At 37.9% G+C, this 15,441-nt stretch overlaps 1 protein-coding gene and 1 pseudogene across 1 annotated transcript in view; one reads left to right on the top strand and one right to left on the bottom strand.

The window, feature by feature from the left end:
* APBA1 (amyloid beta precursor protein binding family A member 1) overlaps positions 1-15,441 on the top strand; it is a 233,904-nt gene that overhangs the window by 32,582 nt on the left and 185,881 nt on the right.
* Positions 10,909-11,337, bottom strand: LOC108530274 (calmodulin-like; annotated as a pseudogene).

Below are 15,441 nucleotides of genomic sequence, written 5' to 3'. Positions count from 1 at the left end.
CTCCCCCTCCCCCTCCCCCTCTCCCTCTCCCTTCTCCTCCCCTTCCCCCTCCTCTCTCGTCTTGCTTTATTACATGGGCTAGGACCACCAGTATTGAATTGAAATAATGGAAATGGTGAGAGAAGTGGTCTTTCACCATTAAGTATGGTGTTAGCTACAGGTTTTTTGCAGATGCTCTTTATCAACTTTCATTCTATTCCTAGTTTGTTGAGAGTTTTTATGATGAATGGTAGTTGAGTTTTGTGAAATGCTTTTTCTGAACGTATTGAGATGGCGAGTGTATATGTTTATTTTTACTAGCTATATAGCCTTGGAAAGGTCACTTTCTGTCTTCTGAGAAATAGGGATACTAATACCTTTTCCTGTGGCTGTTATGTAATGTATATAAAGTGCAGCATAGGCTCTGGTGCTTAGTTGACTCTGTAATATTATTATATACATTAATTTTTTTTAATTTTCCAAATGTAAACTTGTATTATTATCCAAGCTTTTGCAAATTATATGATTCTCAACAATTCTAAATTTCTCCCAAGGAATACTTGTGCCCCAGATGAGCATTCCTGTCCTAAGCTTTCCAGATTTGCTTTCTTTCCCAGGAGTGAAGGCTTATACTATTTTATGGTTTCCTAATCATAAGACACTGTATTCTAAACTGTCATTGTTTCCTACTAAGTTTTAAAGCAACATTCTTTGTTTAAACATGCACACGTAATATGTGAGCATATATGTGTGTAAGTAATGGCTTTAGGAGTTGTGCAGATGCAAAATAGATGGGCATTACACCTGGATAAAGCTTGTTTTATTAATCTTTTCTGTTATCAATCTTTTCCCTTAGTAATTTATTTGTTGAGGAAAAAATGGTCGATTTTCCTGTAGGATGTTCTGTAGTCTGGGTTTTGCTGATTGTCCCCTGTGCTGTCATTTCATATGCTCTCTGTTCTCTGTTTTATATAAATTAGTAGACAGATGTAGAGCCTTCATTGGACTCCATTTAGATGATTTTTGGCAATATTATTTCATAAGTGCTTTTTCTAAATATATTAATTTATTGGGGATTTAAAAATGATGCCATTCAGATTTTACTATTCCCTCATTTATTAGTTGGACTTCTATAAGGAGAAACACTTGTCAACTCTGTGGTTACTTGACATATAATTTATGCTATCAAGGCAGAGTAAATGTTTGATTCTTTCTCTTTATTTACCAGTTTTCAAAGTAAGGAGTTGGTTTGCTCGCACCCTCCAGGGGTAACCAGTAAGGAAGGAAAGTTTTATTGTTACTGTTGACTTTAGTACTGTGAATTTAAGCACATTTGATATATTTTAATTCATTTCATTTTGGATAGTAGGAGCCTATTAAAGGTGGCCCCTGAATCCTTTTGACATTCTCCTTGTAGTCTTTGATAGCTCCTTTGCTCCTGGTGTGATGAAATGTTCCAGGTTCATCTTTTATATTTTCTACTTTTGACCTGGAATCAACTACTTCCCCTGAGAACCTTAGTTTCTTTAAGTGAGAAATGATATTTAGTGACCTCAATCTATTGGGACTACTAGGTTGCTCATTATTTCTAAGCCAATTTAATGGGCAGAGGAAGATAAAATGCATCACAAGTTCATATTGATCCTTCCCATTCAAATTCAATACAACAGGATTACAACTCCCTTTTAAAAGAGAAAAATTCACATAGACTAATACAATTTCAGTGAGCCACAGAACTCAGTTGAGAATAGATGGATGAAAATAATGCCAAAAAATGTTTTTTAACTGTAAACTATCTCTGTAAAATAGAAGTTTTCTATTTTAAATAATAATTTAGCGAACATGATGGGAGCTGAGGATTAGATTATCATAAAAATCAAAACCTATATAAATTCTCTTATAGTTTTAGGGACCCTGAGAATGGGGCATGGATCCTCTTGTTTGAGAAGCTCCATCCCTGTCTATATATTTCTGTTATTTTCATGTGACTTCATGGATTTATATTTTTTAATTTTTAATTTTCAAAATTTAACTTTCAAAATTTAATTTTCAAAATTCAAAATTCAATTTTCAAAAATTTAATTTTCAAAATTCAAAATTCCAAAAACATACACCTTGTATGTTTTTTCCATTAATCTTCTAAATGGGCACTGAGGCATCAGAAAGAAAAAGATTTTGCATATACTTGTCTAGACAGACACCAAGGTTGTCTTGTCTTAGTAAAAATTTGATGTGATTTTTAATCACTTCTGATTCATTTGCCGACCTGAAACCTGAATGGTTCTTTAAACTATTTAAACATGCACGTACCTGCATACACACACAAACCAACTGTTAAATCTTGTACACATAAATGAAGAGAGGAGCAGGGCAAGGGCTTTATTATTCACTTTACAAAGTATGCACTTGATAGCTTACACCTATAATCCCAGCACTTTGGAAGGTCGAGGTGGACAGATCACCTGAGGTCTGGAGTTCGAGACCAGCCTGGCCAACATGGTGGAACCCCATCTCTACTAAAAATACAAAAATTAGCTGGACATGGTGGTGCACGCCTGTAATCCCAGCTACTTGGAAAGCTGAGGTAGGAGAATCGCTTGAACCCAGGAGGTGGGTGTTGCAGTGAGCTGAGGTTGTGCCACTGCAGTCCAGCCTGGATGACAGAGTAAAATTCCGTCTCAAAACAAAAACAAAATATGCACTTGAGCATTTTATTCATAAAGCTAGACACCCTAGTGCACTTGAAATATGATTACCTGTACAAAAATCTCTATACAGCTCTTTAGCAACATATCTCGAGTAAATAAAATTACTGTTCATCAGATGTGTTGTCTTTTGAAAGAAAGAAACAACACCATATTCAAAGGTTGCCAGTGCTGCTCAGTTGTGAATTCTGCAAGAAGGCATTCATGGTAATGTCATGACTCATGAATTATGTGCTGTATTTGAGCAGTGAGGTCAGCTGTTACAGCACATAATTCATTATCTCACATTCATGATTTTTCTTCCTTTCTCTATTTCATATGTCCTGCCTTTTTTCTATGTAGAATATCTCATATCTGACCCAGTGTTGGGCATTATCCAGCTTTCCTATTAAAATGTAACTTCAACATTTATTTTTCATAATTGTAATTTTTAAAAGTATAACAGTTTTGAAGATATTATTTTATAGCACTTTTACTCTTATGTGTTTCAGGTCCACATTAAATTGGCAGAAAGTGTTATACAAGACAAGTACAACTTCTTTGCATTGGAAGTTGTGCTTGTTATTCAAACTGCTTCTCAGCCTGTGTCTGCTGTGCCATGGTATGGAAGCATGTTTCATCCATTTTACTTATTTNTTTAATTTTCAAAATTCAAAATTCCAAAACATACACCTTGTATGTTTTTTCCATTAATCTTCTAAATGGGCACTGAGGCATCAGAAAGAAAAGATTTTGCATATACTTGTCTAGACAGACACCAAGGTTGTCTTGTCTTAGTAAAATTTGATGTGATTTTAATCACTTCTGATTCATTTGCCGACCTGAAACCTGAATGGTTCTTTAAACTATTTAAACATGCACGTACCTGCATACACACACAAACCAACTGTTAAATCTTGTACACATAAATGAAGAGAGGAGCAGGGCAAGGGCTTTATTATTCACTTTACAAAGTATGCACTTGATAGCTTACACCTATAATCCCAGCACTTTGGAAGGTCGAGGTGGACAGATCACCTGAGGTCTGGAGTTCGAGACCAGCCTGGCCAACATGGTGGAACCCCATCTCTACTAAAATACAAAATTAGCTGGACATGGTGGTGCACGCCTGTAATCCCAGCTACTTGGAAAGCTGAGGTAGGAGAATCGCTTGAACCCAGGAGGTGGGTGTTGCAGTGAGCTGAGGTTGTGCCACTGCAGTCCAGCCTGGATGACAGAGTAAAATTCCGTCTCAAAACAAAACAAAATATGCACTTGAGCATTTTATTCATAAAGCTAGACACCCTAGTGCACTTGAAATATGATTACCTGTACAAAATCTCTATACAGCTCTTTAGCAACATATCTCGAGTAAATAAAATTACTGTTCATCAGATGTGTTGTCTTTTGAAAGAAAGAAACAACACCATATTCAAAGGTTGCCAGTGCTGCTCAGTTGTGAATTCTGCAAGAAGGCATTCATGGTAATGTCATGACTCATGAATTATGTGCTGTATTTGAGCAGTGAGGTCAGCTGTTACAGCACATAATTCATTATCTCACATTCATGATTTTCTTCCTTTCTCTATTTCATATGTCCTGCCTTTTTTCTATGTAGAATATCTCATATCTGACCCAGTGTTGGGCATTATCCAGCTTTCCTATTAAAATGTAACTTCAACATTTATTTTCATAATTGTAATTTTAAAAGTATAACAGTTTTGAAGATATTATTTTATAGCACTTTTACTCTTATGTGTTTCAGGTCCACATTAAATTGGCAGAAAGTGTTATACAAGACAAGTACAACTTCTTTGCATTGGAAGTTGTGCTTGTTATTCAAACTGCTTCTCAGCCTGTGTCTGCTGTGCCATGGTATGGAAGCATGTTTCATCCATTTTACTTATTTGAGCCAATGGTTTATCCCTAAAGCAACCTACAAGGATTTATATTTTTTAATTTTTAATTTTCAGTTTTTATGGGTACATGGTGGTGTAAATATTTGTGGGGTGCATGAGATATTTTGATACAGCCATACAATGAGTCACAATTACATCACAGTAAGTGGGCTGTCCATCACCTCAGGCATATATCTTTTCTTTCTGTTACGAACAATCCAATTGTACTCTTTTTGTTATTTTAAAAGGCACAATAAATTATTGTTGACTGTAGTCACCCTGTTGCACTATCAAGCACTAGATCTTATTTATTCTACCTAACTATATTTTTGTGCCCATTAATCATCCCTACTTCATCCTCCCCAACCCTTCCCAGCCTCTTGCAGCTATCATTCTACTCTCTATCTCAATGAATTCCATGGTTTTAATTTTTATGTCCCAGAAATAAGTGAGAACATGTGAAGTTTATCTTTCTGTGTCTGGCTTATTTCACTTAATGTAAAGACCTCCAGTGCCATCCCTGCTGTTGCAGATGACAGGATTTCATTTAGGATCTCATTCTTTTATATGGCTGAATAGTACTCCATTGTGTATATGTATCACATTTTCTCTCTCTCTCTCTCTCTCTCTCTCTCTCTCTCTCTCTCTCTATCTCTCTTTGAGACAGGCTCTCACTCTGTCACCCAGGCTTGGGTGCAGTGGTGCCATCATGGCTCATTGCAGCCTCAACTTCTCCAGGCTCAGGTGATCCTCCCACCTAAGCCTCCCAAGCAGTTGGGACTGTAGGCACATGCCATCGTGTCCAGAATTTTTGTACTTTTTATAGAGATGGGGTTTCACTGTGTTGCCCAGGCTGGTCTCAAATTTCTGGGCTCTAGTGATCAGCTCACCTCAGCCTCCCAAAGTGCTGTGATTACAGAATATATTTTCTTTATCCATTCATCTGTTGATGGACATAGAAGTTGCTTCCAGATCTTGACTGTTGTGAATGGTGCTGCAATAAACATGGGAGTGCAGATAGCTCTTTGATATGCTGATTTCCTTTTTGGGAGTATATACCTTTCAGTGGAATTGCTGGGTCATATGGTAAGTATATTTTTAGTTTTTTGAGGAACTTCCAAACTGTTCTCCATAATGGCTGTATTAATTTACAGTCCCCTCAACAGGACATAAGGGTTCCCATTTGTCCACCTCATCACCAGCATTTGTTATTGCCTGTCTTTTGGATAAGTCATTTTAACTGGGGTGAGATGATACCTCATTGTAGTTTTCATTTACATTTATCTGATAATCAGTGATGTTGGGCATTTTTTCATAAACCTGCTTGCCATTTTTATGTCTTCTTTTGAGAAATGTCTCGTCAGATCCTTTGCCCATTTTTAAACCAGATTATTAGATATTTTTCCTATAGAGTTGTTTTAGCTCTGGTTATTTATCTGTTGTTATATGGGTAGTTTGCAAATATTTTCCCTCATTCTGTGGCTTGTTTCCTCACTTTGTTAATTGTTGCCTTTCCTGTGCAGAAGCTTTTTAACTTGATGTGATCACATTTGTCCATTTTTGCTTTGGTTTCTTGTGCTTGTGGAATATTACTCAAGAAGTTTTTGCCCAGACCAATGTCCTAGAGAGTTTTCAGCGTTGGGTGCATATATATTTACAGCTGTTATATTGTCTTGCTGAATTGACCCCTTTATCATTATATGGTGACCTTCTTTGTTTCCTCTTACAGTTTTTGTCTTGAAATATATGTTGTCTGATATAAGTATAGCTACTCCTGCTTTTTTTTGGTGCCCATTTACATGGAGTTTCTTTTTCCATTCCTTTATTTTCAGTCTGTGTGTGTTTTTATAGGGGAATTGTATTTATTGTAGGCAACAGATCATTGGGTCTTGTTTTTTAATCCATTCAGCCTTTCTGTGTTTTGTGATTGAATTGTGTCCATTTACATTAACTGTTATTATTGATAAGTAAGAACTCACTCCTGCCATTTTGTTGTTATTTTTCTGACTATATTGTGGTCTTTTCTTCCTTCCTATCTTCCTTTTAGTGAAGGTTATTTTTATCTGGTGGTGTGTTTTAATTTCTTGCTTTTTTTGTGTGTATATGTTTTATGTTTTTTGATTTGGGATTACCATGAGGCTTGTAGATAATACACTCATTATTTTAAACTGATCACAACTTAACACCAATTGCATACACAAAGAAATAAGTAAAGAGAAAAGTAATAACAACTGTATACTTTAACTTCATTCCCTGATTTTAAACTTTTTGTTTTCTGTTTATATCTTATTGTACTATGTCTTGAAAAGTTGTTATAGTTATTTTTGACTAGTTTATCTTTTAGTCTTTCTACTCAAGATATATACTACAATTATAGTGTTATAATATTCTGTGGTTTTCTGTGCACTTACTATCACTAGTGAGTTTTGTGCCTTCAGATGATTTCCTATTGCTCATCAGCATTCTTTTCTTTGAGACTGAAGTACTTTCTTTAGCATTTCTTGTAGGATAGTCCTGGTGTTAATGAAATCCCTTAGCTTTTGTTTGTCTGGGAACATCTTTATTTCTCCCTCATGTTTGAAGGATATTTTCACCAGATATACTATTCTAGAATAATTTTTTTCCTTCTGCACTTTAAATACGTCATGCCACTCTTTCCTGGCCTGTGAGATTTCCACTGAAAAGTCTGCTGCCAGATGTATTGGAGTTCCATTGTATGTTGTTTGTTTCTTTTATCGTGCTGCTTTCAGGATCCTTTCTTTATTCTTGACCTTTGGGAGTTGATTATTATATGTCTTGAGGTGGTCTTATTTGGGTTAAATCTCCTTGGTGTTTTTTAACTTTCTTGTACTTGAATATTGTTATCTTTCTCTAGGTTTGGAAAGTTCTCTGTTACTATCCCTTTGAATAAACTTTCTACCTCTATCTCTCTGTCTACCTCCTATTTAAGGCCAATTATTCTCAGATTTGCCTTTTTGAGCCTGTTTTCCAGACCTTATAGGCATGTTTCATTCCTTCAAGTTTATTTAGGATCCCAGAGCACTTTAATCCACAGTGGCAAGACTTGCAGGAACTCAAGTTGCAACCACTAGAATGGGCAGTTCCCCTCTGGCTAGGGCTGGTCTAAATGCTCCCTCCATGGGTGCCAGCTGAGTTCTGCCTGGTACTGCTTTCTGCTGCAACAGGGCAGCATTGAGTTTCAATGCAAAGTTCTTCAGTCACTGTGCTCTCCCTATCCTAAATTCCGATTCTCTCTCGACACCACATGGTCATTGCCAGGGGATGGTGGAGGGGTGGCATTGGCAATTCAAGACTGTCTTTCCTACCCTCTTCAGTGCCTCTTTCACTGATACGAAGTTATAACCAGATACTTTGATCGCTCGTCTGATTTTTGGTTCTTATGAAGGTGCTTTGTTGTGTGGATAGTTGTTCAATTTGGTGTTCCTGCAGGGAGATGATCAATCAGTAAAGGCTTCTATTCAGCCATCTTGCTCTGCTTCCTCTTCCCATTTATTGAATAACTTTCTCATAGAGTTTGACCTAAAGATGCAATTAATGATTAGCTCAGATTGTGAAGCTGAAAGCTGATGCTGGTGTCACCTTCTAAAATTAAGCTTCTGGACATAATTAAGAGCTGCAGCCTTGGGGCATTGAGTATTATCTGTGGCTTGGTTGCTAACAGGGAGAACTCCAAGATGTTCTTGTTAACTCCAGTTCTGCTAGGCCAGCTTAGAAAAGGAGCAGTAGTATTAGAGAAACTTGTATTTGAACCTGTTCTCAAGGGCATGGTAGCAAATATCTCAGTGGATTGAATGTGGCTGGAGAGGAAACTTTGATCATTTGAGAGATGGAGTACCAGCAAGTCCTCTCATCCTTCGAGTTGTTAGAGGAAATAACATTTACCTGAATGAAAGGTCAGTTGGGATGGCAAATGCTGAGAAGATTAGAGTCCTTCACTTTGCCCTCCATGTGAGCTACCCGGCTCCAATGACAAAAGACTTTGAAGTGGAGTGCTTTGGGAGAGAGTCTCAGCCTTCTGGCTCAACTGCTGCTTTCTACTTATAGAAAGTATTCCAGGTGCTACCTTTCCTTCATGTTTTGCATGGCTATATGTTGAAAAGCATGACCTATGTGTCAGTCTGGGTTCCAGCAGGAAAGAATCAGGTAATTTAGAAGAGTTTAATGAAGAGACTCTTTAAAAAGATATGTTCAGGACTACATAAAACAACAAGAGATGGTAGGGCATCCTGAGGTTTGCAACAGTGGGGAGCTTTAACCCTATCTATGCCTGAAGGGGCCAACAGAAGGAAGATTCTCAAACCCCAGACAGAGTAGCTATAGCTGTTAGGGAGGGCAGCCTGGCAGGAGCTGTGGCCTGTAGGAGAGGCTGATGACCATGATGACCCAGCAGGGAGGGAGCTAGAGGAATCGATACTCTGACCTCACTTTCCTGCCTCTCTCCTATCTCCTGCCAATGTGTCCCATTGGCTTAACCCAACCAGAAGTGAGAGGACAAGGAAGCCCGATGATCACAGAGTGTCATTCGTTTGGATCACAGAATTGAGAGGCAGCAGATCCAGAGAGGCAAATGGAAAGAAAATACCCAGCAATATCTATTTCCTTTAAAATATGGATTGTTCTATACAGGAAAATGATAAGTATGAACAAGTACCTCATGTATCTGATTCCAAATCACTGAATGGGTGTGAAGTGAGAACTCCAAGGGTAGTTGAACTAATAATAGTAGTGGTCATTATTGTTGTGATCTTCATCTTCATTGAGAGCTTACCATTGTACCAGGAACTGTTGTAAACACTACATCTATATTACCTCATTTAGTTTTTAAAACAGTCCCATAAGTAGCATAATTAGTCTCATATTATATAGTTGAGGAAACTGCAGCACAGGAAGTTTAGGTTCTCCGTACACAGTCTCAAAGCTCAGAAGCAGAGAGGCAGGATTTAAATCCAGGCTGTAGGGATATCCTCCTACCCTGTACTGACTCTCTCTCAATAAAGAAAAAAGTACATAAGACACCTTTGAGGGAGGGAAGTTGGAGCATTCAGTAATGATTAATATTTGCTTCCTGCTGATAATTAGATATTTGAAGAGATTTAATGTGTTTGAAATCTCTTTCCAACTTAAGAATTTTAGGTTTATAAGGCAAAGAAAGTTAATTTGTTTATGGGTCATTAACAGTGACTCCACCCAGAACAGTTTAATGATAGCTTCTCCTTCCCTTCCTTTTAATATTATTTTTCTTTCCTGTGTTATTCAGACAAAAGTTGCTTTATCTTTTTTTCTTTCTCTTTTTTTATTTTATTTTTTTATTTTTTATTTTTTTAATTATACTTTAAGTTCTAGGGTACGTGTGCACAACTTGCAGTTTTGTTACATGTGTATGTATACATGTGCCATGATGGTGTGCTGCACCCATTAACTCATCTTTTACATTAGGTATTTCTCCTAGTGCTATCCCTCCGCCCTCCCCCCCACGATAGGCCCCGGATGTGTGATGGTTCCCACCCTGTGTCCCAAGTGATCTCATTGTTAGTTCCCACCTATGAGAAGAGAACTTGCAGTGTTTGGGTTTTCTGTCCTTGCAATAGTTTGCTGAGAAATGATGATTTCCAGCTCACCATGTCCTACAAAGGACTGAACTCATCCTTTTTATGACTGCATAGTATTCCATGGTGTATATGGTTGCCACATTTTCTTTTTTTTTTTTTTTTTTGGGTAAATTGTAATTTTTATTGGAACAAATATACAACTTGGAATAGATTTTTAGGAAATGGGCCATAAGCAGATTTTTAAGTGGCTAAACAAGTTTAAAAAGCAAGATAACAATAATAGAAAAATGTTTTGGTTACAGGACCAGCAGTACAAAAAAAATAGGTGTACGGTCCTAGGATTAATACACCCGTTTTGCAATAGTGCAACTTTAAGTACATATGTTGACTGTCCACTAGTCCCACGCAGAGTTACACTCCAACACTCAAGCAACAATCATGCTGACAGTTCCTAAAAGGAAAACTCTTTAAAAGGGCCTAACCCGGATGTCCCTCATTTGACCAACTCCTCCTAATTTAGTGTGCAGAAGGGCTTAGATATATCCGAGTAACGCCATGGCACATGTTACTTGATCAATTTTAAAATAAAGGTTTTCAGGACAATGGACAGTTAAGAAAGGGAAGAAAACAATGGAGAAGAAGGTCTATTATATACATGCATATTTTTTTGACAGTTTAGGGAGAAATCTTTTAAGATAAGTTACAAACAAAGAAATGGCAAATAAAACCATTTTGTACAAGAATTTAACCATTCTGTACAAGGTCTTCACTTTGCTGTCATATTTGTACAAACTCTTCCATGTTTACTTGACCATCACTCATCAATATTGCTCCCTGATCATTCATCAACTTTCATCTGTAACTTCTCTCCAAGGTTTGTCATCACCATGGCGAAGTTCTGCAGACTAATATCGCCATTGCCAATCCTTACAAACACACGGAATGCTTCTCTAATTTCTTCTTCACTGTCTGTGTCTTTCATTTTTCTTGCCATCATGTCAGGAAATTCAGGAGAAGGTCAATTGTGCCAGTACAATCAGCATCTACTTCATTAATCATGTCTGCTAACCTCTGTTCTGTGGTTCTGCCCAAAGACCTCATTACTGTTCCCAATTCCTTTGTTCGTTATAGTTCATCACCATCTTTGTCAAATAGGAAAAAGCTCTTTGAATTCTGCAATTGCTATTCGATCAGTTGGTCAGCCATGCCTGCAAGTGGATGCCGGTTTCCAGAGACGCGACCACACACCAGTGCAGCTCGCTCGCTCCACTCGGACCCACATTTTCTTAATCCAGTCTATCATTGATGGACATTTGGATTGGTTCCCAGTCTCTGCTATTGTGAATAGTGCCTCAATAAACATACGTGTGCAGATGTCTTTATAGCAGCATGATTTATAATCCTTTTGGTATATACCCTGAAATGGGATGGCTGGGTCAAATGGTATTTCTAGTTCTAGATCCTTAAGGAATCACCACACTGTCTTCCACAATGGTTGAACTAGTTTACAGTCCCATCAACAGTGTAAAAGTGTTCCTATTTCTCCACATCTTCTCCAGCACCTGTTGTTTCCTGACTTTTAATGATCGCCATTCTGACTGGTGTGAGATAGTATCTCATTGTGGTTTTGATTTGCATTTCTCTAATGGCCAGTGATGATGAGCATTTTTTCATGTGTCTGTTGGATGCATAAATGTCTTCTTTTGAGAAGCGTCTGTTCATATCCTTTGCCCACTTTTTGATGGGGTTGATTTTTTCTTGTAAATTTGTTTAAGTTCTTTGTAGATTCTGGATATTAGCCAAAAGGTGGTTTTTTTTTTTTTTTTTCTGAGCTTCAGGAGGACACTAACAGCAGAGTAGCATCTACCAAGTATCAGGCATTGGCCAGAGAACTTAGGAAGGATAAATCATTTAGTCTTAATAGTAGCCTTGCAAGGCCACTGTTAAAAATCCCTATATTACAGGTGAGAAGACTGAGTCCTGGAGAGAAGTGTCTTGCTCAAGGTCATTCAGTTAAAAAGCATTAGCCCTGGTAGGTCTCCCTTGTTCTGAAGCTCTTTCTTCTTTACTGACTGTAGTGTCCCCTGGAGACTAAGTGATTTGCCCTGGGCCAAGGCCATCAGGGCTGATGAATGAGCTTTCAGTTAACCAAAACCTTCACATATTTTTTTCACATGAACATGTATGTTTATTTATGGGTTACTCCTAAGAAGAGAAGCTGAAGAGAGGCCAGAGATACAGGAGAAAATGAGGATGGTGGTATTGTCATGGAGAGAGGGAAGTGTTTCTAGAAAGAGAGCCTGGTCACCTGTGCCAGAGGCAGCAGAGAGCCTGATAAGTTAAGGACGAGTGTCCTTTGCATTTCAACATGTGGAGATTATTGGTGACCTTCAAGAGAAGTGTTGGGGAGTGATCCAATTAGAGTAAACTTCAGGGTAAATAGGAGGGCCAGGAGGTAGAGGCAGGACCTTTCCTTGGAGAAACGTAGCTGAGAAGGATGGTAGACATTCAGTGGCGACCAGGAGGGTGGAGTGGTTTTCTAAAGAGAAGATATTAGAATGTGTTTGAAACTGATGAGCAGGGTCCATAGACAGGAAGAAGATAGCAGTGTAGCAGAGATGGGGAGCAATTAGGGATCAGAGTTGGCCTGTTGACTCAATTCTGTGTGATCTGGTTCCTGCCCAAGTTGCTGGCCCTGTCCCTTGATCATTATGCCTAATCATTCTTCTTTCTGTTCCTCCATGCTGAACTCAGTCTTGCCTTAGCACCTTTGCATTTGTGGTTTCCTTCTTCAAGTCTGCTCTAATGTGACTTGCTTACTGGTGCCTATCTTGACTGCCCCATTTTTGAATTGTGACCCACTGCCCCTTCACATATATACTTCCAATCACCTTTTTCCGGCCTTTTTAAAAAATATATAGCACATATTACGTTTTTTACATGGTATATAAGTTAATACTTATTATGACTTGTGATATTATATCTTTTCCCTAGTAGAATGTGATCTCCATGATGGTGGGAATCTATATCTGCTTTGTTGACTAATGTATTTCAAGTACCTGGACACTGTGTGACTGGGAGAAGGACCTCAGTAATATGTTCGTTTGAATTTGACTTAACTCTCCACTATTTGAAATTGCTTTAATCAGTTGTTTGCTTGCTTATTAATTGTTTGTCCCCCAAACAGAATGCAAGTAGGGAAAACAGGGACCCTGACAGTCTCATTTACTGGGGTAACCCCAGCACTGGAATTGGGTCAATACATAGCAGTGCTCAATGAAAGTATAATATGTTGAGTGACTGATGGTTACATCCCCTAACTCGACTGAACTCCCAGGCTCTAGACCTTTGGCTTGCCTTAAGCACAGCTGATCCAAGACTCTCAACCTGGACTCTCAGTTTCCAGACCTTTGCCATGCTTTGTCCCTCTGGAAATTTCTGGAACTTCAATCCAACACAAAATGTGGATTCTGACTTCATCTTATGCAACTTGTCATCATTTCACAGATATTATGCCTGTTTTTACTTCATGTGAATTCTTAATGTCTGTACTTGTTTAATAAATGTTGCTCAGAAATGAGGTTAATCATGAACTATTAGTGCTAAAAGGAAGTTTAGATAGTATTTAAACTTGTGGCATGTATAATGGTTAGTATCAGTCATGAGTTAACATTAACATCAGCTGTCTAATCATAATGTGAAGTAAAAGTTTAAGAATTAAATATTCTAAATATTAGATAATCTTGTCATTAAATACTTGATGCTGGCATTGGATAAATGAAGGAGAAGATTGATGGAATCCTGATATGGATATGTTTAAAAGTTATAATTGGTTTAAATTCAGACTTTAGCCCCCTTATTATAGGGGTCACATGTTCTGAAGTTACCTTTTGCATAGTTTTCTATAAGGAATCTTATGTGGTTAATTTTTGAAGTTGTCATCCTATAAAAAACTATGAAGAAATCATTAAAAGCCTAAAAAATATAATTGTGGGTTAATATAAGAGGATATTAACACATGAAATATCGCAGCCCTGCAACAATGCCTTTAAGAAGGTCACATTAGGCATTCTTTCTTTTTAACTCACTTTTACTCCAGAACTATTACATGAGTTCACAGGTATAGAGATTTAATAGAAACTTATTTGCAAAAACATGAGTTATAGGAAGATGAAGACAAATTGATTGTCCCTCACTGTTCTGCACTTCTAGGAATTTTAAGTAAAGCTACTTAGAAGTTTCCTGTATAGTATAATAAGATTTTAGAACATGTCACTATGCCCATTATTTTTCATTATCTGCTTAAGAAGTTCTTCTGGTTAATAAGCTTTCCATCACAGAACCTAGATCCTTTAGGAAGCTAATAGACATTCTTTGGAATGGTTGCCATGGCACTCAGGTGACTCTGCCTGTCACTGAATATTTCTTCCTGTGATTATTTTCAGAGGAGGGAGTTTAGCACAGTACTCTTCAGCCAGACGTAGACTGACTCCAATTCACTTTAAGGATGGACAGTTTAAATAAGACTTCTGACCTTTATTTCTTCTCATAGTGCATTAGTCTTCTATTTCTGCATAACACATCACCACAAATTTAGCAGCTTAAAACAATACACATTCCTTATCTCACAGTTTCCATGGGGCAAGAGTCTGGGCACAGATCAGGGTCACAATCAAGGTGTCTGCCCTGGGCTGCATTCTCATCTTGAGGCTTGGCTGTGGAAGAATCTGCTTGCATGCTCATTAAGTTTGTTGGTAGAAATTATATTTTTTTGTAGCTGTGTGACTGAGGACTTAACTTTTTGCTAGTTGTAGACATGAGTCTACCTACAGCTCTTTGCTGTGTGGCTGCTTACCTCATTAGGCCAGCAAGAAGATCTTCTCACTCCAACACACCAAACCATGTCTTATATAATAGTTATGGGGATGACTTCCTATCATCTTTGTTCTATTCTATTGTTTAGAAACAAGTCACAGATGACACCCGCCCTCCAAGGAAGGGGATTACACAAAAGCACACACAGGAGGAGGGAGGGTCACTGGGTCACCTTAGGGTGTGTCTACCATGTTCAGGTATCTCATTCTCCCACCAGTGCCTTTTAGCTGTTGCATCACACCTTTTGATACAGTTAATGGTGACAACAAATGAAGGAATTTCAGACTTATTTTTTCTAGTTGTGGGACCAATTCGTGTTCCATTTTCAAGCTTCTTTCTGTGTTCTGGGATCTCTCTTGGTTACTTTGGGTATGGGAGAGAGTCCTTGAGGATAATGGAGTTAAACAGAGAATTTGGTCTTGAGCAAGAGAAAGT

This window comes from Rhinopithecus bieti, unplaced genomic scaffold, assembly GCF_001698545.2.
Source record: "Rhinopithecus bieti isolate Rb0 unplaced genomic scaffold, ASM169854v2 scaffold_7648, whole genome shotgun sequence".
Classification (NCBI taxonomy): Eukaryota; Metazoa; Chordata; class Mammalia; order Primates; family Cercopithecidae; genus Rhinopithecus; species Rhinopithecus bieti.
The sequence above is the reverse complement of the archived record's forward strand: the minus strand, read 5'-3'. Positions and strand labels throughout refer to the sequence as shown.